Source organism: Equus przewalskii, chromosome 14, assembly GCF_037783145.1.
Source record: "Equus przewalskii isolate Varuska chromosome 14, EquPr2, whole genome shotgun sequence".
In the NCBI taxonomy this organism is placed as follows: Eukaryota; Metazoa; Chordata; class Mammalia; order Perissodactyla; family Equidae; genus Equus; species Equus przewalskii.
The window spans coordinates 21669529-21693197 of record NC_091844.1 but is presented as its reverse complement, the minus strand read 5'-3'; positions in this window follow the sequence as shown (position 1 = coordinate 21693197).

Here is a 23669-nt window from a genome sequence, read left to right as displayed (position 1 = left end):
CTTTTTTACTATAGAAAGAAAACTCTCAAAAAACACAAGATAATTGAAATGAGTGTGGAATAACATTGTAGAAAAAGAGTGTGGAGCAACATTTTAGAGAAAAAAAAATTCCTATAATTATATAGCCAGCAAAAATATCTTTTACAAAAGAAGGCAAAATTAGAACATTTTCAAATGTATGAGAGCTGAAAGTATTTATCACCAGCAAATCCACACTTCTGAATATGTTAAAGTAAGTCGTTCAGGGAAAAAGAAACTACTGTATGAGAAAAAAGAAAAAAAGGAACAGACTGCACCAGAGTGAACAGAGTGTAGAAAAGGTAACTGTATGGATAATTATATATATTATTTTTCTTATGATGTAAATATCTTTAATGTAAAACTGAAAAATTACAATGGACTTGGTTTTATAACATATATGTAAATAAAAGATATGACGACAATAGCATAAAGGATAGAAAGTAGGACATGGAAGTGTATTATTGTATGGTTCTTAACTATCTTTGAATTTATACAATGTTACTAGAAGGTCAACTTTGATAAGACAAAGGTGTACTTTATAAACTCTGAAGCAACTATTAAAGTCAAAACAGAAAGAGTTATACTTAGTAGATTAAGAAATATAAAACAAAATAATAAAATAATACAAAAGAAGGCACAAAAAGAGAAAAACAAAGGAGAGATGTAAAATATAAAACAAATAGTTAAATGATAGATTCAGACTAACCACATTATCATAGTAAATATTATTAAGAGAGACTGATTGGTTCAAGAAGCATGACACAAATTAATACTGTTTACAATGGAATATAATTTTAATATAGAAACATAAATAGGTTAAAAGTAAAATAATGGGAAACCATATATGCTAACACAAATAGCATATATTGAGTGTTATACTTTGAATATATTTGAGTATATCTGTTATATTTGAGTGGCTGTATTAATATAATATAAAATAAATTTTGGAGGCAAGAATATTATCTGAGATAAAGGAAGTGGTTTCATAGTGATAAAAGTGTTGGGTTATCAAGAGAGCATACAAATCCTAAATATTCATGCAATTAATAACAGAGCTTCAAATGCATGAAGCAAAACCTTATAGAACTACAAGGAGAAGTAGAAAAATAAAATTACAATATAAGATTTCAATAACCATCTCAAAAAATTGATAGAAGTAGACAGAGAATTAGTAAGGATATAGAAGACTTGAAAAACAATTTCAGCTGACTTTGTTACCACCCAAGGGGGCTCATCTGCTTGCCACAAGACATGCCAACAGTCAGGAGGCAAGGTGGTAGAGAAAGGACTTTATTACAGCTTGCTAGCAAGAGTGAAGACGCCTGACTCATGTCTAAAAGAACCATCTTGCAAAACAAAGACTACAGGCCAGTTATATAGGTGCTGGGTCTCCAGGTGGAGGAGGTGGCTGGTCTCTGGGTGGGGCAGACATCGGTCCCAGTTCCTGGTAGTCCTTTGTTTTACTGAGTATGCGTCAGAGACTGGAGCAGCTGCCCTACACCCGGATCTTTCACTTGCCATTGATGATGGCTGTCAGCATAGCTCTCTGCCCTGAGGGTCATCACATTCCTAAGAAACTCAAAAGAACAAAGTTATCATCTTAAAGCAGCTGAGAGGGGCCACAAAATCTACAGAGCATGTCTGCGCTAGTTAGTCAGAGGTCACTTAAAGTTACAATATGGTTTCCTTTCTACAATATGGCTTCCCTTATGTCAACCTTGTGTTGAGCTGGTATCAACTTGACCTAATTGAAATTTATGAAAGACATTAAGGTATCAAATTAGAAAAGAGAAGTACAACTGTCTTTAATTTACATTTTGTGTGATAATCCATGTAGAAAATTTAATGGATTCTACGAAAATAAAACAAAATATACAATTCAAGCAAGGTTAGCAGGGTAAGAAGATACAAGATCAGTATATAAACATCAATTGAATTTCTATACTAGAATGTAAATTTGGAAATTAAAATTAAAAAACAATACTATTTACAATAGCAACAGAAATATGAAATACTGACGGATACATCTGACAAAATATGTTCAATACCTGTACAATAAATACTATAAAACACTTCTGAGATAAATAAGAACTAAATAGGTGTTAATAAATTCCATGTTCATGAATCAGAACAATCAATACTAGGGTGTCATTTTCGCCAAATTAATCTATAGTTTCAATGCAATCCCAATCAAAATCTCAGAAAGCTTCTATTGTAGAAATTTACTAACCAAATCTAAAATTCATGTGGAAATGAATTCTGTGGAATTCTAACACAACTTGATTTCAAATTGCTATAAAGCTACAGTAATTAAGCTATTGTGGTATTGGTATAGAAATAGACAAAAAGGTCAAAGGAACAGAAGAGAGACTACTAGAAAGACTCATAAGGACGATTGATTTTCAACAAAGGTACAATGACAATTCAGGGGAGAAAGGGCAATTTTCAACAAATGGTGATGAGACAATTGGATAATCATAAAACTGTATCTTCACTCTATACCTCATACCATATAAAAAACTCAACTCAGAATCTATGAAAAACATAATTGTAAAACCTAAGTCTATAAAAGTACTAAACAAAAACACAGAAGAAAATCTTTTGTGACCCAGGGTTAACCAGATGTTTCTTAGACATAACACCAAAAATATGATCTAAATTTAAAGAAATAAATTAGTTTTTATCATATCAAAAATTTAAAACATTTTCCTCTTCAAATTCATTGTTGAGATAATGAAAATACAAGTCACAGCCTACAAGGAAATATTTGCCAATTGTTTATCTGATGAAAGAATTGTTTCCAGCATTAAAAAAGAACACACAAGGGGCCGGCCCTGTGGCCAAGTAGTTAAGTTCACGCTCAGCTTTGGCAGTGCAGGGTTTCACCAGTTCGGATCCTGGGTGTGGACATGGCACTACTCAGCAGGCTGTGCTGAGGTGGCGTCCCACATAGTACAACCAGAGGGACCTACAACTAGAATATACAACTATGTATTGGGGGGCTTTGGGGAAAAAGATGAAGATGAAAAATGAAAGGAAGATTGGCGACAGATGTTAGCTCAGGTGCCAATCTTTTAAAAAAGAAAAAAAACCTCACACAAGACTCAATTATAAGAAAACCGAAAAATACTTTGGATGCTTCTTAAAAAGTTAAACATATACTTTCCACCAGCCATTCTACTTCTAGGAATCTACCAAAGAGAACTTAAAGCATATGCACCTACCAAAAAGTGGACTCAAATGTTCCTACCAGTTTTATCTAGAATTGCCAAAAAATAGAAACAACCCAAATGTCCATCAGCAGATGAATGGATAAACAAATAGTGGTATAGAAATACAGTAGAATACTATTCTGCAATAAGAAATGAACTACTGACATTTGCAGCCACATAAGTGAATCTCAAAATTATTAGACTAAAAAAAGAAGCCAGATAAAAAAGAAGGTAAACGTTTATGATGTCATTTATGTAAAATTTAAAAAAATACAAAATAATATATGTAACAGAAAACAGATCAGTGGTAGCTTGGAGAGGTTAAGGGGGGTGGGAGGGAGAGGTTACAAAGGGGCATGAGGAAACTTTTAGGGTGATCGATACGTTCATGATCTTTATTGTAGTGATGATTTCACAGGTGTATGTATATATGCCAAAACTCATCAAATTGTACAGCTCAAGTATGTTTAGCATATTTTATGTTAGTTGTACCTGAATAAATGTTTAAAAAGATGAATCTCTTTTACTCTAAAAAAATAGTGATAAAAATTGTTTCTCCAGCTCTGTATATCTGCATACTGTTTTAGATTTCATTTTTCTTTGAACACTTTACAGAATCTCTACCTTAATCCTATAATATTCCTTGGAAGTAGCCTTGGAGGTTGGAGGTGTACATACTTATTTTATATATGAAGAAAAAGAAGGGCTGGGGTATGCAGAAGATTGCATGGAATCACAAAACAGGCCTATGGCCGAAAGGGTGACTATAATTTAAATGTGTGGGAGGAAAGACACTCAGTTTGATGTCCAGAGTCAGATCAGAGCATATGGACTGATGTAAAGCTTTGCCAGGTCTATCACTCACTTGTGGCATCTGTCACTGACCATTGATGGACAAGAACTCAGATCGTGTAGCTAATCTGTCATGCTGGAATGACAGTCCAAACTTATCACTTATGAAAGAATGCTTCTGGCAGATTCTCATGAAAGTTTCAATTTGGAGGGATGTTGGTGACCAAAAGATTAAATAATGAACGGTAACATCATGCGTATACATGAAGTTTAATACCAAAAGCTTCTGCATAAAATGAAAATGCTTTCCCTACTCAACTCAGGTTCCTAGAGGTTAAAGAGGGGGCTTTGGCTTCAAATCCTGAAGCAATTTGGTAATCTAAGCTGATGACAGTTGAATAGGGATAGAAAGACAGAATGATTGAAGCTTGGCATAACCTCTAATCAATTAAGATATTCTACCTCACTTTAGTTGCTTTTCTACAGTAGGAATTTAGATTTTTAGAATTTAGAGTTTGTAATTGGAGTGTGAACCGATTGCTGAGGAGACTTGGAAGAACAAGGACATGAGGGGAGTGTGAATGCTGACCAAGCTGAGCTTCAATGAGAAATCTGTCCAGCACGCACACACTGCTTTGTAAAGACTCCCACACCACCTCAGTCCTAGGTGATGTAATGATTCTGGAAAGCCTTGTTAGTATTAGGTGACCCTACTCTCTGACCACTGGTGGTTGTGCCAGTGGTGGATAGGAAACTGAGGAAAGGATGCATTTTGTTCTCTAACTCCTTATGGTCCTGATGCCTGAGCTACCATGCCAGCAACACAAAGCTGACTGCAGGTTTATGTTTTAGGAGGTGAGGATAAGACTGTTTCAGGAACCCCATTTGGTAGCCTGCAGCCAACACATGTAGTTCTCTCTCTCTCTCTTTTTTTATATATATATTTATTTATATATATAGAGAGAGAAACAATTTTTTATTACCAGTTTTTTAGAGTAGAAGTGATTCATCTTTTTAAACAATTATTGAGGTACAATTAACATACAATATGCTAAATATATTTGAAATATATACTTTACTGTAAAAATTATTTACATCTATTTATCTTTCTGTGTATCTATCTATCAAGAGAGGAACTGGGCATCACCCTAGTTCACCTTGGGACACTTCTGTACTTTTACTTATTGGCTTCTATGAGACTTTTTTTTATTCTTCTAATTCTTTATGATAAATTAATCTATATGTAACCTCCCTAGACTGAATTTTTTTTTCTTGCAGCTGAGGTTTTAGACTAAGACAAGAATGTCTTAACCTTTAAATACTTTGATAATTTACAGTCAGTAGAAACACAGTTCGGGTTCCCATATACCATCTGTGATAGCTGACCAGTTAACTTCTTCACTATTCTCAGAACCTAAAACCTAAGGATATGAAATTACTACATCAAGAATCAGTGTGTTCAATTAATGCAGCACTATAATTACTGACCATACTTTTTACTTTGAATTGAAATTTATCTTTGGGTAAGTTTTACCCATTGATCTTATATTCCCTTAGAATATCACAAAATATAGTAGGGGGTAAAGAATGTGGACTCTGGCTTCAGATCCCAGGTCAGACATTTCCTGGTATTGTGACCTTGGGCAAGATATTGAACTTTCATAGAACTTAAGTTTCCAAGTAGTGGTGATTAAAAGACATATCCACCTAATTTATTTCGATCAGTCTGTTTACTAAGCACTATTCTCTGCTTCAGATTGATAATCAGAAGTGTTTTTTTTTTTTTTTTTTTGCAAAAGATTTCATTTTAAAACCATTGTTTGATAGCTAATTTGAGAAAACAAGCCTGGGTTTTTTATTCCACAGCAGAAGCTGAGAATCTTCACATTTGCTGTGGACCTCTGGGTTTGTACCCCCAGAAGCAAATGCACTGAGTAAAACAACTGCTTAGGAATTGTGTCCAAGGTGGCAATGGGAATTTGAGGCTCGATCGCTTCTAATTTGAAATTATTGGTTCCTTTCCCCATTGTGCAACCTCCCTTACCTCAGTTGGGCCTCCACTGGGACTTCGATGGGACACTTATTTATGAGGAAGCTGAGGTAGCCTTTACATACGCTCAAGAGCATGTTCACAATTGGAGGAGGCTTACCTTCCATACTGAATTCTATAGCCTCCCTGCTACCTAGGCCCTTACTGGGAAATCAGGAAGGATTTGGCAGATGCATGATTGAATGACCAACTGAATATCAGTCAGAGATTTGGGGCAGCACAGAGATCATTTTTGATAAAGAAGTAGGCCTGTGCCAAGAACTGCTTTTGAATTTTTATTATACTTTGCCTTACCTGCTTAGATAAAGAGGAGCCTCTTTTGAAGCAGCAAAGTCGTAACTGAAATATTCTTACATTTGTCTGTAAAGTTAGGCCAGTAAGCATAGTTTACCATCATGACGTTCAGAAGTACTATTCTTCTACCTCCCCTAAACTTGACAAAGAAATGCTGTTATTACTAAGTGGAAATGTTACTAACGATTTTATTGAAAATTTTTCTCATTAGCTTTCTCCTGCCATGAGGAGGTATGTGTTATTTTTCAACAACGTGATTTCACAATAAGTTTTTCTTTGTTTTGGCCAAACATCCACATGGTTTTGTCAACCGTATTCCATTTTAATCCAGATTTTTTGGGTACTTTATAGACCCGTGATTTTCATGGGAAATGTTACATCTGGAAGAAATTCTTCCAACTTTAAGTACAACATCTCAGTGGAGATTTATTGTCCTATAAATAAGTTGTTATTTCTCTGTATATAACCTCCTTGACATCAAAGAGGTTCCTATTTATATTTAAATCTATAAACCTTACTATTCCATTCATTACTAAATATAACAACCAATTTGTTTCATTCACCACACCTAGATGGCTTTTTTGCATTTTTGTGCGGATTATAAAATGGATAATCTGCAGTGAAATAGTATTTACCAGCACTTCAGCCACATGCAATACTGGATGCATTGCTCTACATGAATTTAATCTCAGAACTGTTTCAAAATTCCATTGACTTTACTGCTTCTTGTCCAGATTCTGGACTTTCTACATTTCACTACCTAGGCTAAAGTTGGCTGCTTCAGTAATTCACAGCACATTCATGAATGGATGAAGTTTGATGAGGTCACTTATGTCATGCTTTTCCATCTCTGAGGCCTGTATATGAGTATTTGGGTATTCATGGGCCTTTGTGTAATTGTTAAAGCTCTGCAGTGCTGAAGAGTTTCCAGTAATCTTTAATTATATAATAGGTTCGTCCGCCTCTTCTCTAAATGTCAAGCCTCTACCTCTTCAAGAAATCTCTATAACTCCCATCCTCCTAACAAGACCTTCTGTTGTGTTTGGTAGCAGTCTATATACTCGGATACCATGTTCCTTCATTGAGTTCCTAGTGCATGTCAGGTGCTGGATATGGAACAATGACAAGACAGATTAAGTCATTGCCATTATTGGACTTATATTCCATGTTATCATACATCCCTAATGTAATATCCAGGGATACCTTGATTTTTCAGGAAAACAGTCAAGATGTATAGGGCTGGTCATGATAGGACCTAGTAGAGCATGTGACTCTAAATTTTATGAGTCAGTACAGTGGGCAGACAGCAAAGGAAACAACAGACATTTGCATGAGTCAAAACCAATACCATTTAGTACATGTAGAAATATGAAATTAAGAGGTGAATCAAAATAATTAATCAATGAGTATTCATTCATTCACTTATTCACTCATTTAATAATGATGTATTTATCAGCAACGATATACCAGAAACTCTGCTAGGAGCTGCAATTATTAAAAATATTTTTTCTTGTTGACACTGTCTAAGAGAGATAAAAGTAGGAGAACCAGTGATTTTCATCATGTGTGATAAGCACAAAGTGCTGTAGTAGAATGAAAAGGAGGAACCCAGACCAAGCCTTCAGATACATCCATGCTGCTCCCTCAAGAAGCTGAGTGAATCTTAATGAAGAAGAGGTTTTATACAGGAAGGAAGAAAGGTCTAGTCAGAGCTAATGAAATATGGAAATCCATAATTTAAATATAGGTATCAGAGGCAAGAGGCAAGCCTAAGCCCCAGGAATAAATGAGGGGAAGAATTAAGGGAGGCAATCCATATCTCACATATGAAATTAAGTGTGACACTGCTCAGACAAATTTTATAAAATGTTTGGCACTGTCTCCGTTAAATTTGTCTTTGACATCTTAAAGTCATCCATCAAGGTTTGACAGTTAAAATGGTCTCATTCTTTCACTGAGTATTAAAAACATTAGGGACAGCAATAGACTGTCCGATGTTAAAATTTAACTCCTCTGCTTACACCTTGAGTGATTGTGTGAGTTCTGGTTCTCCAAAAGGCAGATGCCAAGATGGGATTATGTGTGCAAGAGCTGTATTGGGGAAACACCTGTGACAGACAAGGAGAAGACAGCAAGATAGTCTTTAGACCACTATCCACGTCTTGCACCTGTGAAAGAAGAGCAGGAAGGATGGAGGATTGGTAGGAAAAGTCTCAGACTGCAGTTCCGTTCTAAGAAAGGTTTGGTTAGGCCTACTATGAGTCTTTGAGCCACAGCTGTCCATTATAGGAGTCCTGTCCTGCAGGAATGGTTCAACTCTAATACTCCCACTGTGCTGTGTTTTTGCCTGGGAGAAGCTAGGAGGAGTATGGCTTTGATGGCAACACAGTGGTGGATCTAAGGGGTGGCACCTGGGCCTGTCAATCCACTGTGCTCCCCTCAGCAGGTGATCTGAGGGGGTGAATTTTAATCTCTGCGATGGAGATTGTGGACAATATAACTCCTGTATAACCAGTTTTATTTTGGGAAAAATAAAGATAATAGCACTACCATCCTTCTGAGAGTATTGTAAGGATCACTGAGTTAATGCCCATTATGTGATTAGCATACTGCCTAACATATAGGAATCATTAAGAATATTCTGTTCTCTAAATTGCTGTGTGCCTTTTTAGAGAGGGGACATCTTCATATTTTTTTATTTACCATAGTATCCACCAGAGTACTGTGATGTTGGAACTCATATGATAAATGCTCAGTGAATAAATTGTCAATGCCTACCTGCCAGTGACCACCAAGAACATACTCCTTAGCAAACAAATGTGAGTTTATTATTTGATGCAAAAAGGAAGACTGTGCACCCTGAGGAACTGAGGGCTGGCTAAGGTAAAGGATATCAGGAGGGGTTAGTTATAAAATTTGGGCCTGTGATAGGTAATTTTGAGAAGAAATTAAAGAAGCAGGTGTTTTCTCTGGTTTGGGTGCTGCCAGAAGTAAGGGTAATTCTATGATTGGGTACATCAAAAATGTTTATCTAGGAGCAGTAAGACTAAGACCATAAGTGGTAAAGGAATCACTTATATTAGTTGGGAGATGGCAATGTTTGGTCATTTGGTGGTTTGTACATTGCTTGTTTTTGGCTATGCTCATACGTGATAATGGTTGTCTTGTTTTGTCTTAGCCCATCACAGCACAGAGGTACCTTATCTGATGTTGGTGTTCTGTGAGCTTTTTCTTTTGAGTATTGAGAACCACAGCCAAGCTCTTAAGTCCAAGCCAGCTACCACCTTGCCGCTCTATGACTTGGTCAAGTTAAAAGGAGAAGGCACAATACCCACCTACAGAGCTGAAATTAAGGAGAGCTAAGTCAACCACATGGGCAAAAGCAAGAAACACAGCACAGCTTGGGAAATCTCCAGATGCCTCAACAGATTCTGATTCAACAATAATTCAGTGTTTTCAAACTGCTTCAGTTTTGTAATTAATTAAAGTAGCTCTTCTGGGATCTATTTCTAGATCTTTTTAATTAGCCAGTGCTACCTTTAGTAGCTAAGTCGTGAAACAACACACTTACTTATTCTGTAATATGTAATCAAAGTCAAGGTAGACTTTCAGGGGTGAGGTGAATCTGATCCTTAAAACATCCAAGCATCTAGTCCCTCAATTTTATTCGGGATCCACATGACATCCATTATTCCAAAATCTTATGAAACAGGGAAAGATACCTAGATGACAGAAAAAATATCAGTTTCTCATTTGTTTACTGAGCCTACATCAGTGCAAAATCACAGTCCTTCATGAAGTTTTGATATCTTTGAGAATGTGCTTTTGAAAAATTTAATGTAAATCACGCTTTAAACAAATTAGTGCAATATTGCTACTCTTATTTGGCCTCTAAAACACTGAAAGGTAAATAAATTGGTTGATAGTACTTGAGTTTATAACCATTTGGCAGCTAATTCAAAATTCAATCTGTGTCCATTACACTGTTCTTCTAAATCCATTCACACCCTTCAAAATGTCACAACTAATCACACCACATCTCCAGCCTCAGGAGGAGGAAAACTTCACACCTGCTCTATTACTTCAGCCATAGGGCTCTGTACGGTCAAGCATATAATCAGAGTTTTGTAAATACTTTGAAAGTCTCCAAGCCAAACAGAAGAACAACCCAGACAAATAAGAGATCTTTTAAAAATTGAAGTTTCTGTTCAAATGCATTAACTCCTTTTACATGTTCTTTCAAACTCACACTTTCCTTTCCTCTAACTGAAAATCTGAAATCGGCACACATCCATCTTTTATTGTTTTCAGGGCACCACTTCATCTGCTGGATTAGGTATGACAACAGTGCCTGCCTAGTCAATGGTATGATGGCACAAATGACAAGTGATAATGGACAGATGACCTCAGCAGAGAGACAGTGTGCATAAATATCAGGCCCTGTTCCAAGTGAAGTCCAAAAGAGTAAACATTAACAAGTAACACCTGTAATGTTCGTGATTGAATTCTTGAACTCTTTAATAGAATCTTAACTGTTCAGAAAAAAAGTAGAATATTTATACCTTAATAATCTTAAGCTTGAATAAAAATGCAATTAACTCTAAATTCTTTATTTCTAACATTTTAAATATACATTATACTTATTGTGATTCCAGATGGATTAAGTATTTAGATAAATATAAGAAACCCTGACTTGGGTCCTTGAGGAAGACTTCCCAGATCAGTCCCACTCTGATCATTCCTATGCTCTACCCCTCTTAAACTTGGAGCTATGTGTGTGTCACTCTTCCATTTCCCCTATTTCCAAAACAGAATGTATGTAGGTTATTCCCTGCTATAACTGTAGCAGAGAAACTACAATTTTATCTCAAATCTGTCCCATCAAAGAGTCAACTACAGTTTTGTCCATACAAAAAGGATCCTGCAAAATGCCTGAGATAAGACAGAAAGAAATATCAACTTTGAATTGGAGGAACATATTGATGAAAACAACATATTTATTCTTCATCATTTATTATGTATAGGTAAGACAGAGAACATGAAGATTAAAAGGATAGAGTTTGTGCCCTCTAGAAATATAGAATCCACTAAAGGAGAGACTAAAAATACATCCAAGGTCTATGGCATTTTAAATGGCATAGACAAGGAACAAATTACTATGGAGATGCAAAGACGATAGTAGTCACATTGAGTAGGGGCACTGAGAATGGTTTCAGTGAAAGATTGATATTTGAGATGAACTTTCAAGGATGGATAGAATTCTGATATGTGGGCTGAAGTGATAAGTACAATTTCCAGGTGGGTGGAGGAGCCTGAGCCAAAGCATGAAGATGGAGAGTGTTAAATGCCAGGGGGAGAAGGTTTTTTCAAGTAATTTGTACTTAGGATGAATTTGAGTAGGAAAATAAATTGGAAGATGGGAAGTAAGGCAAGCAGCTAAGAGAAGGTTACATTCATTCACATAGGAAATAATGAAATTCAGACCCAGGATGGACATACTGGAAAAAGAAAGAGGGGGAAGCTGAGAAAGAACTACAATGATTGTCTCTACATGACTTAGGAACTGACCGGATGTGGGTGAATTAAAAAGAAAGGAAAAAAATATGTGTGCTGTTTTACTCTAAACTTTGTAATTATGCTCTTCCAAAATGATTGGAAACACCGAGGTATGTAGTAACCATATGGAAAGTGATGACTCAGCTATGACCAGTGGTGTCAAGGGCATGCTCTAGTTTTGAGGGAAAAATAATGAGTAATTTGGGCAGAACTAGAACAAAAATTAGCCAGTGGTACATTTGAGTGTGAAAGATAGAGGTCATTGTCTTCATCATTTTCATCATTACTTAATTTAATATCATAAATTGTTATTGATGAGTCTACTACCTGTCTTGCATTTTACTAGGCTCTCAGATATATATGAAGGGATAAAGAGGCCTAGTGCCTGGCCTTAAGGAATTTTTCTTTGTAGCAAGGTGATATGACTAGCTAAAAAGATCAGTATCAAGTGAAAAATCATGTCCAAGGCAATATACTCCATTATTTATATTTAAAATCAGCACTTTCGGGACCCGCCGTGTGGCTGAGTGGTTAAAGTTCTGCATCCTCTGCTTTGGTGGCCGGGGGTTTGCAGTTTCACATCCCACGTATGGACCTACTCCTCTCATCAGCCATGCTGTGGAGGCATCCCATGTAAAAAAAGTAGAGGAGGTTTGGGGCAGATGTTAGCTGAGGGTTGTTCTTCTTCAAGCCCAAAAAAAAAAAAAGAGGATTGGCAATGGATGTTAGCACAGAGTGAATCTTCCTCACACACAAAAAATAGCACTTTAGGTTTTTCAGAACTCCTTTGCATGTATCTTCCTATTTGATGTAATTAAAACCAGGTAGAAAGAGCAGGAATTGACTATCAAATCTGTCCTGTGGAGTGAAGGGTTCTGCCAAGGGAATGGTCTATCATCTGAGTGCATTCCTATCATCTGAGGCAGGCTGCTGTGATGTAGGAGCAGGAGTCTTCGGGAAATAGCTGGCAACTTCCAAACTTTCCTCTGACTGATAAACTTAACAGTCTGCATTGACTTCAATGAATAAAAGCTGGGAAAGCCATTTCAGAACAAGAGAAATTGAAGAGAGGGTAAATAGCGGTAACTAAATGAATGCTCTAAGACAGAGGTGGACAAGCTAATGTTTTTTCCATTTTTAAAGGACTGAAAAAAAAATTAAAAGAAGAATAGTATTTTATGATACATAAAAATTTAAATGTGAAATTTAAATGTCAATGTCTGTAAATAAAATTTTATCACATTCACAAGTTTATGTATTGTCTATGGTATCTTTCACATTACAGTGGCAGAGTTGAGTAGCAATGACCAGAGACCATGCGGCCTGCAAAATTTAATATACTATCTCGGCCTTTACAGAAGAAGTTTGCCAGCCCTGGTCTAAGACAAAAATTGCCAGCATTTTGTGAGCGACTTTGTTTGGCCTTACACACTGGTAGAGGAGAAGCTGTTAAAAGTTCCAGTCCCAGAAGTGACAGAGCGAGAATGGGGAGCATATTAGTCTGTTCTGGCTGCCATCACAAAATACCGCAGACTGGGTGCTTAAACACCAGAAATTTATTTTCTCACAGTTCTGGAGCCTGGAAGTCCAAGATCAAGGTGTTGGCAGGTTGTTTTCTGGTGAGACCTCTCTTCCTAGCTTTTGAAGAACCCTTTCTCTCTGTGTCCTCATGTGGCCTTTTCTCTGTGTGCCTCAGAGAGAAATATGTCTGGTGTCTCTTCCTCTTCATCCAAGGACACCAGTCCTGTCAGATTAGGGCCCTGCCCTTTGACCACTTTTGCCTTAATTACCTCCATGAAGGCCCCATCTACAAATGCAGTCATGTTGAGGGTGAAAGTTTGAACATGTAAGTTTTAGGGGACACAATTCAGTCCATAACAAGGAGGGAGGTGGGACAGGACACTTCGAGTTCAACTCACATTTTCACTTTGAAGTCGTTTCATAATCATCATCATAATAACAGTTAATATGTATTGTATGCTTTCTAGGTCCTAAGAACTGTGCTGTGTTCTTGACATGCATCACCTAGTTTGCTTCACAAGCATGTATCCTTTTGTTTTCAGATGTGGAAACAGACAGGCAGAGACATTAATTACATACCTAATGTTCTACAACAGCACATGATGACCCCTGATGAGAACGCAGGCAGTCTGACCCTGGGGGTACTGTTAAACAGCCTTTCTTTCCCGTCTTAGAAGGTTTTTATAGTTCTGCTTGTACCTCAGAAGCTAGGAGTTGATTGTATGCCAATCAGGCAAACAGGATTCATTTCCTGTTTTGTTTCTTATTATCTAGGTGGCCTGGGGCATATCTTTTACTCTAATACAGTCGGGTTCACGGTTTGTTCTTGTCTTTTTCTTTCCTTTAAACTGAGAGGCTCATATTAGACTTTCATTGATTATTTCGAAATTAGGAGAGGAGAAAATGTCTTGGAATAGAAAAGTTGCGATAGGAGAATCACCCGGGAGCCCTCTGTATGGTGGAAATGAAGGAAAGAGTCAGTTTGCTTTCATATAGTCTAGTAATTATATTTATTTTATTCGTTGTCTAAACTTGTCCTCAATTACTCATCTTAAAATTTGATCTAAAGAAATGACTGATTAAATGCTTTACTAATGAGTTCCGAAAACTACTAAACAAGTGAAGTGCTAACTCTTTCATAGGTATTTTAGTTTCCAAATGAAAAAAGTATTCACATAAATTGGGAAAAAATTCCAATTATGAGATTTCAAGTATGAGTAAGATCAAGGGGAAGAAATTTTTGTAGATAGAGAGATCTTGCTGAAAATCCAGGAATAGCAGGATATTAATGACTTTGTGTATAAGATAGTTATAATGTAAAACAAAGCAACATTAAAAAAGCAAAAACTAGTTGTGATAAATTCTAGGACAATAATTTATTGCTAATCACTTATTTTATTTTCATCAATAAGGATAACATCTCTCAATTTTTGCTTCCGTTGGAAAAAGAACTGGGGTTTGTGCTAGGTATCTGATGCATGCTTTTTGAAATTTTAAGTCATTCCTTTTTTAAAGTTTTAAGAGAAATATTAAGTAAAATTAGCTCATAGTCCTTCCCCTCAATTCAGACATTGTCGTCAAAATTTTACGTGATTTCATTTATTTTTATGAACCAAAGAAATTCTGTACTTTTTAATCTATCAAACATGCGTTTGATGTTAGAAAGCAGAGGTAGAGAACTATTTTACTATTTTGAAACTGTAAGTGGCAAAAAGCGAAAGAAAATTTTTACAAGACAGTACTTGTAGAGATTTTTTGGGAAATTTCCATGGCTCCTTAAAAAATTTCCTCTAAAATGAAATATTTTACACCAATATTTACTAATTTTTATTATGCATAGCTAATTCTTTCTAAATGAGGAAAGAAAAGATATAAAAATGCAAAGTGGTTTGACTTTGGAAATCCACATTTGGAAATTTCCTTGGCTTTTTAAAGACATTTTAACAAAATCTACTGCGTTTTATGCAGTTTACGTTTTTATAAAAACGGATTTCTAAATGGGGTATTAAAATGTTTATGTGTATCTGTAACAATCTGTGTATTAGGTGTCACTAAGGGCTTAATAAATATTAATGTATCAGATTAGCTGGGCTCCAACCCATTGTGAACCTTAATGGACTTGGAAAACTGAAATATCATTAGGAAAGGTAAATGTATTGATTGAGATGCTTTTAGTTGCCAGTGAAAGAAATTATAACTCCAAATGGCTTAAGCAAGAAAGAGAATTTATTGGCCACTGAAATGGTAAAGACTGGAGTCAGGCTAGCTTGCCTCTCCTAGACGGCTTCCCACATGGTGGTCCTCGCAGGATGTCTCTGCAGATCACCGTGCCTAGAGAGGAGAGGGGGGATCTTCTCAACTACTGTGCTACACTCTGCTCTGATCTCTACCTATGGCCAGGGGAATATCAAGTTAGCACCTGCCTCTGATCCGGGCACTGTGTAAAGGAGATGATTTGATTGGCTTAGCAATCAAGATTCTAGCAGCACTGGGTGGATATGATTGGGATATAATTGGAAGCCATGTGACATGGTAGAAGAGGTGGACAATGCCATGTCTACTACACGTAGTACAGGTCTCGACAAAAGAAGAGAGCTGAGGGATGGTGCTGAGAAGGAGACACAGAGCAAGGCCCTGGGGAAATGGAATAAGTGTTCTGATCTCGGTCTCTGGACTGGAGGCTAGGGGACTGAAAGAAAGATGGGATGACTTGAAAAGCAAGCAAATTTCCCCTTCATTTCAGTTCACTGATGACTAGATCTCGTTTGGCACTGAAAATTCTGGGAGCCTCAATATGTGAATCTGTCTTGAAAACAGCCCTGAGAGTATTGTACTCATCTTTACTGTGTTAGGAACAGATAGGCCTCACTGTAAAACAAACTGTGATTCAACCCAAAGATCTCAACCTCAAAAGGTTATTAAAGAGTAACTTTTTAAAATTTAGAAGTAATTTTCACCTAACCAAAATATTCACCGTTACAATTCTGAAGAATTAGGTTTATGGCAATAATGATAGATAGCATTTGTTGATTGTTTAATATGTCAAACCCTACCATATTTTCTATACATTATCTTTCTTAATCTTTACAACAACCTGATGAACTAGGTACTTCTACCATGTTGTTGTGTTTTTTTTTAGGTGTTTTGAGGTATAACTTAAAAAGTCACACTTTGTTAACGTACATTTCTGTGAACTTTGATAAATGCATCAAGTCATGTAATCACACTCTAATCAATAGTTCTGTTTCCCACAGAAGTTCCCTCCTGTCCATCTGGCCTCAGTACTTGCTCCTCACCCACAGCCCAGGGTAACCACTGATTTGTCTTGTGTCCTCATGCTCTTACCTTTCCATAATACCACGTAAATGGAATCATACAATATACAGCCTTTTATTTTTGGCTTTTCATTTTGCATAATGCATTTGAGATTCATCCATGCTGTCGCAGATATCCATGTGTTGATCAGTAATTCACTCCTTTTTACTCCTCAGTAGGATTGCATTATAGTCGACCCTCTGTATCTGCGGGTTTTGCATCTGCAGATTCAACCATCTGCAGATCGAAGGTCTAATTTAGTTGCATCTGTGCTCAACATGTACAGCCTTTTTTTTCTTGTCATTATTCCCTAGGTAATACAGTATAACAACTATTTACATAGCATTTACATTGTGTTAGGTATTATAAGTAATCTAGAGATGATTTAAAGTATACAGGAGGATGCGCGTGGGTTATATGCAAATACTATGCCATTTTATATAGGGGACTTGAGCAACCATGGCTTTTGATATGAGGGAGGGTCCTAGAACCAGTCCCCTACAGATAGACAGCTCTATATGCATGACCACAGCTTGTCCATTCACAAGTTAATGGACATCTGGATTATTTTTGGTGATTACAAATAAAGCCACAATAAGTATTTGTGTCAGATTTTTTTGTGTAGATATTTTTGAGATATTATGTGTATATGTTTATTGAGGCATATGTTTTCATTTCTATCGCGATATTACCTAGGGGTGGGATTGCTGGGTTGAATAGTAGATGTACACTTCATTTAAGAAGGAGGAGCTGAGCAATTAATAGGTTGAGTAACTAGCCTAGTTTCACATAGTAATTAGTGCTCATATTTGAACAAAAGCAATCTAACCCCAGATTACATGGTTTTAACCGTCACCTCAGCATACTTAATCTAAATATATCATCGTGAGAAATTGTTAGGACAAACAAGACAACTGCTTTGTTTTTCTGGATTGATTACTCTTTTTCCTCTGGTTGCATTATGTGCTATCAACATGGCTGTATAAGAGCAGAGCAGTCAGGGATTCAGGATCAGGATAGCTCCTTGGTTGCACATTCTGCTCTGGGTACTTTTTTCTTTTTAGAGTCATTTACCTTAATGTAAAAGGAATTTTTCTCCAATATCTGGAATTAAATGTGTGTTTTGTTTATATATATCAACATCCCAAGGGCAAAGCATGCACACATACACACACACACACACACACACAAAACCTTCTCTGTGAAATAGTCTTTCTCTCTGTTTGGCCACCCCAAATTTGCAAACTACTTCTTGCAAGAATAATAAAGAGAAAGAAATCCGTAGATATCTTGGAATCTAAACCCCTTGTTTTACAAACGTGAAAAAGAGGGGCCTTTTGCAAAGTTACTGAGCAAGTCCATAGCAAAACTGATAGAAAACTGAAGATTCATTTCTGTATGCCACTCAGATTCAACATTCTCCAAACTTCTTGTATAGTTCCTTCTCTTATTAAATTCAGCATAAATAAATGTAATAAATGTTTATTAGTTTCTGCTAATTTGGCACATATTTGGCTTTTTTGAAAAAAATATCACGTTCTCATCAATCATCATAATCTTCTCCTGATGATTTGTCAGTAACTCCACTATTGCTATTATAATATTAGTTATTCACATTTTCCTGAGCCTGAGGCGTCTGAGGAGGGCACTTTCAGCTTCACAGTTTGCCATCAAACTCTTTGAATCGTCTGTTATACCTTATTTCTCTGCCTGGTCACAGTACCTCAGTCCGGCCAACTGTGGGATGATCTGGCTTGTTTGTTTATTTGCAGTGTAGCAGTCTACACCTACTTATACTGGTTAAAAGTTCATTTTTTCAACTGATTTTTTACCAGTTTTATTGAGATATAATTGACATATAACATTGTGTACGTTTCCAGTGTACAATGTAATGATTTGATATATCAACTGATTTTTAATTTATCTTAGGAAACATTTGGGAAATAGTAGAGGTTACCACTATCAATTTCCTTCTATTTCAACCCTTCTTGCCCCTTTCCTGTTTTTCCTATTATTCTTCTAGAATGTATCCATTACTTCTGCAATCAGCTTTTGGCTTATGGTCACTACTGAACAATTAATCATTGCTCAAGTTTTACCCAAAGAAAACTTAATTGCTACCCTTTTCCCCACTCTAATGGAATTTCTGTATTACTTAAGAATCTTTAAACCGGAAGATTTAAAATTCTCTTAAGCATTAAGAACTAAATTAAATTTAGAAGTAAATTATGGTTAGGTTTGGCAATTGTTCCCTGAGTAGAAATCCTCACATCATAAAGATAAGGGGATATTTGGCTTTTAAGTCTGGTTCTGCTCCTGTTCACTCTGTGTGTCCACCCATTTATGAAGGATTCCTGGAAGCATTTACACATCATTAGCTCATTTGCCTGTTTACCAGCAGAATGAGCTGTTTCTTCTCCTTCACATTAGTGCATTTTAAAGGATCTGTTCTAGTATTGTTCTTTTTGAATAACTTGGAAAATCTATAAACTAAACCCCACTGGCTGGATTAAGGCAGATATTTTTGATACTTAATATTTCTTTGTTTTTAACCTTTTATTTTCTGCGTGGTTTCGTTAAAAGCGATTATAATAGCAATAAATATGCTTGTGGTTTAGGGTTCAGCAAATAAACAGAGTTTCTTTTGGATTTGGGTTCATTGATTAGCTCAGTGGAAGTTTCTGCTATCTTCAGAAATACTTTAACACCTCATGTGGAGCTAATGTGCTGGCCCGACTAAACTTATGTCTGTCCCTGGCCTTTTTGTTCATTCCTGAAGCCCTCAGGAGCACCGAGTCTATGGATCTGCGTCGGGAGTGGTGCTTTCTCAGTTTAACTTCTCATTTAGGGGTCAAGGCAGTGTGCCTTAGTTGGTCGTGGTTGGCAGATGTCTAGAGCACATTAGCCTTCAGCTTGCTTGGGAATTTGTTTTGCTACTGGTGTGTCCTGAGCTTCATTTACTTTTTACCCTTGGCTCAGAACTTTCTATCTGTGAAGAAAGTGTGGCTGGGTTCATTGTATATCTTAGCTTATCCCCATACCTAAATTACAAAGCAAAGAATTAACTACTCTATAAGATAAAATGCCTGTATGCTCAGCACGGAGAAAACTATGGTAATAGGTGGCTTGCTAGCTGGCATGGAAGATCCTATGAACTTCCATCATGTAAACATTGTACTGTGAACACCTCTTACCTGTATGCCTTATAGGTCTATGATGATTTAGTGATTATAAAGCACTCACATAACCACTGCTGCCAATGCTACTGCTACTACTTATAATAATTAGGAGAATATTTAATTAAATAATCTGTATATGTACCTGTTTAGTTACCATGCTTAATGATTTACAAGCATTTTCTCATTTGACATTTACCAAATCCCATATAATCATTACATGATATTATGTATTAAAATAGAATCATAACATACCATAATATAATATTATTATTCCCATTATAAGTATGAGGAAATTGGAACTAAATAGAGGTTGAAAAATTTCATATAAAGCTCTTCTCATAGTAATGGAGTTGGTGGAGAGAGGGTATGGACCCAAGTACTAATGGATTTAAAGCCACGCTTTTGAGCACAGAGCAGGTGCTAAAGATGGATGCAGCAACCCACAGTTTCCTTCCTAAATCTGTGGAATTTATTGGGTGCCAAAGTTGAAGATCACATTGTATTTATTTATTTACTTACTTGTTTTTTGGTCTTCTACATCAGAAGACATCCTAGCATGGATAAAGATGTGTTTGATAAATAAAAGCAACTATTAAAGAAACAAAGATGTACTAAAGAACTCTGTTAATGCTCTAATTGCTGCCACCTGACCCTTGTCCTACCTGACTTACACTGTTCTGTGTATTTATCCTTATTTCCTCTCAGTCTTGTACAATTTGAGTGTGGGACGCTAAATCGGTCTTAGGTCCTGCAGGATAACTTGGTCCCTTTCCTACCTAGGGAAACTAAAAATAAGTGTTTAACCATTCCCGTTTCTCTTGACACCTCTTTTATGTTTTCTTGCCTAAGTACCCAACACCATGTTCAGGTTCAGTGATTTACTGGAGGAACTCAGAAAAGTTGTCATATTCATAGTTACAGTTTATCCCAGTGAAATGGTACAGATTGAAGTCAGCAAAGATAAAAGATGCATCGGGCAGAATCCAGGTAAGACCAAGTTCAAGTTTGCAGTTGGCCTCTTCCAGTAGAGTTCTATAGACAGTGCTTAATTCTTTTAGCAGCAGTTTTGTGAGCTTACTTATCTTACATGCTTAAGTAGGGAATTTTAACATCTGAAGTCTTACATATCTGATTTTTTTCTATTTTGTTTTATGTAGCTCTCAGTTCAGTGTCTGTTCTTCCTCTTTTGTTTTTAAATTTTTGACCATTAAGTGCTATTTTTTTCTTAGAATTTTGGTTGCATGGATTATTTTATGGCTTGATTTGAAAGCAGGTCCTCTAGAGTATTTATTTATTTTTATTTATTTTGCCAGAATCTCATGCTAACCCAGGGCTGTATTTCATAAAAATGAGATTTCTCAAGTGACATGGATAGCATAAAAGTCCAACTACAAACTTACCCTTAGGCTGGCTTGTTGTTATGAGTTCTCAACCCTTCTTTTTAGAGTTCTCTCCTTGGTTATGTATGAGGATTCATATCTTATTCTTTGTGCAGCATGCTGCCATCAAGATAGGAGCTCAAGTGTCCTGTATTCAGCAGAAACCCACAAGGGGGGAAGCTTGGTTTAGGGTGCTTTAGTTTCAAACTGCATAGAAAATACATTCTGTATCTGATTCTTTGTGTGTTATCAAATCATTATAAATCTATGGGTGTTAAAATATTTTATGTGATTCAATTGATTGCTGCTATTTCCTTTAATAATGTCTAATTATCTCATAGTTGGCCAGTAATTTCTTCAAGGTGGCTCCTACATCTTAAACATGGTCCTAGTAGTCTTTGATAGTTTCCTTTCTTTCTGTTACCACAAGATGTTCTCAACTCATTTTATGTATTTTCTTCCCCAACCAAGAATCAATGATTTCTTCTTGGAACTCATAATTCATCATATAGAAACTAGCAGTATCTATTACTATCAAATCACTCATTGTTTCTAGATATTACTATTTTGAACTTAATTTTATTCTAAAATTTTTTAAGTCATTTGTATGGTTACCAAGGCAAATCTGAAAAATGAGATATATTCTAAGAAATCTAGCTTCTATTTATGTTCTCTCCATCTATCCTATTCATCCCCTTTCCTATTGGTAATTTATTTCATTTTATGTAAAACCTTCTTTTGACTTTTTAATACATTTAAATATAAAAGTACTTCTGTTTATGATAAATTTTAGTCTTCCATACATATATTATACACTTGGCTTTTTTATCCAGCAGTGTATTCTGAATATATCCCCTGCAATATATAGAGAGATTCATCTTGTTTTTCTTTCAGCTACCTACTCCTTCATGGTATGATTTTGCCATAATTTATTCAACCAGGCCACCACTGATTAAAATTTGGGATATTTAGAGGGTTTTGCAATGAAAAATATTGCTGAGTAATGCATTATTTTCTTTACATATTATGTGGAGCTTTATTTGATAGAATTAGTCTGGAAACATAATCTACCATAATGCAAGAAATGGAAGTATAAATCTGCTAATAATAAGTACATCCATCCACATGTGGGGAAACTGAACCTCAAAGAAACTTGTCTAACACTATACCGTTGGTATGTAATGCTAGAACCAGAATCTAATTCTTTGTGGCTTCAAAAAACATTCAGCTTAATTTCTCACCCAATAAATAACATTTTCTAAAGAATAAGAAGAACAGGTTTGATACTCCATGAATCAGACAATGGCCGACAGCTGGAATGATAATATGGGTGATTTAGCTTTATCTGAGGGCTATTGATAATATTTATTCCATGAGGGTTGCTGAGGCAAAAATCACAGCTTTGAACTTTGCGTAGATCAGTTCATTTTGTCTGGAGACCCAGAAGCCCTATCAGAACTATGCACCAACAGGCACATGCAGAAACAATGTGAAAGTGCATTTGGAGAAGTAGGAAGAGCTTAGGGTTTTCTCTTGTCAAAACTCTACAGAAGTCTTAGCCTCAGATAGTAGATCAGAATAATAAAAAATACACTTGGTGCTGTGTGACCTCAGGCACAGAGGCAGTGAAGACTCTCTTGAAAGGGGAAGATGAATTTAGATCTGCTTAGGGGTTTGCTTCCTTAATATTTTGGCTTCCTTGGTCAATTTACAGAGGAAACATGTTGGCCTGTATAAAATGTCCTTTATAGCTCTATCTGTCATGGGAGTTATTTTAGTTGAGTGGAAATAGAAATAAACCAAATAATAGAAAAATATGTGTGAATTTAGCTTATTTTCTCTATAGGTACTGTTAGCAGAAACATTTGAAATAGATCCTTTTCTTTTCTACATCACAGTAGAAATTTCATTGACTGGCACTCTTAATGACCTTGAGGTTGCTTTGCTGTTTGCTAGTATTACAGAACTACAAGGAGTTTGCAATGATCAGAAATTCTGATTCCTTCCACCGGGAATCTTCCTCCCTTTCTCTCTCATATTTGCTTCTGCAAATGCTTTTCTCATTTACTCAAGTGATGATGAAGCCAGGCACCCTTTAAATTGCTGTTCTTCATGCAATTCTTTCATCCACACAAATTTCCTTTACATAAGCCATTCAGCATTGTGAAATTTCAATAGATGGTACCCACATATTATATTGTTTTCATTCTTTGAAGAAATCATCCTTGCTGAAAGTTCTTTGTCTGCTTGATACAAAGATCTGTATGAGATGCAATATATCAACATCCCGAAATTATGACTTGAGGAAACTGTTCATTGATCTATGCTTGGGAAATCTGAAATATCTGGC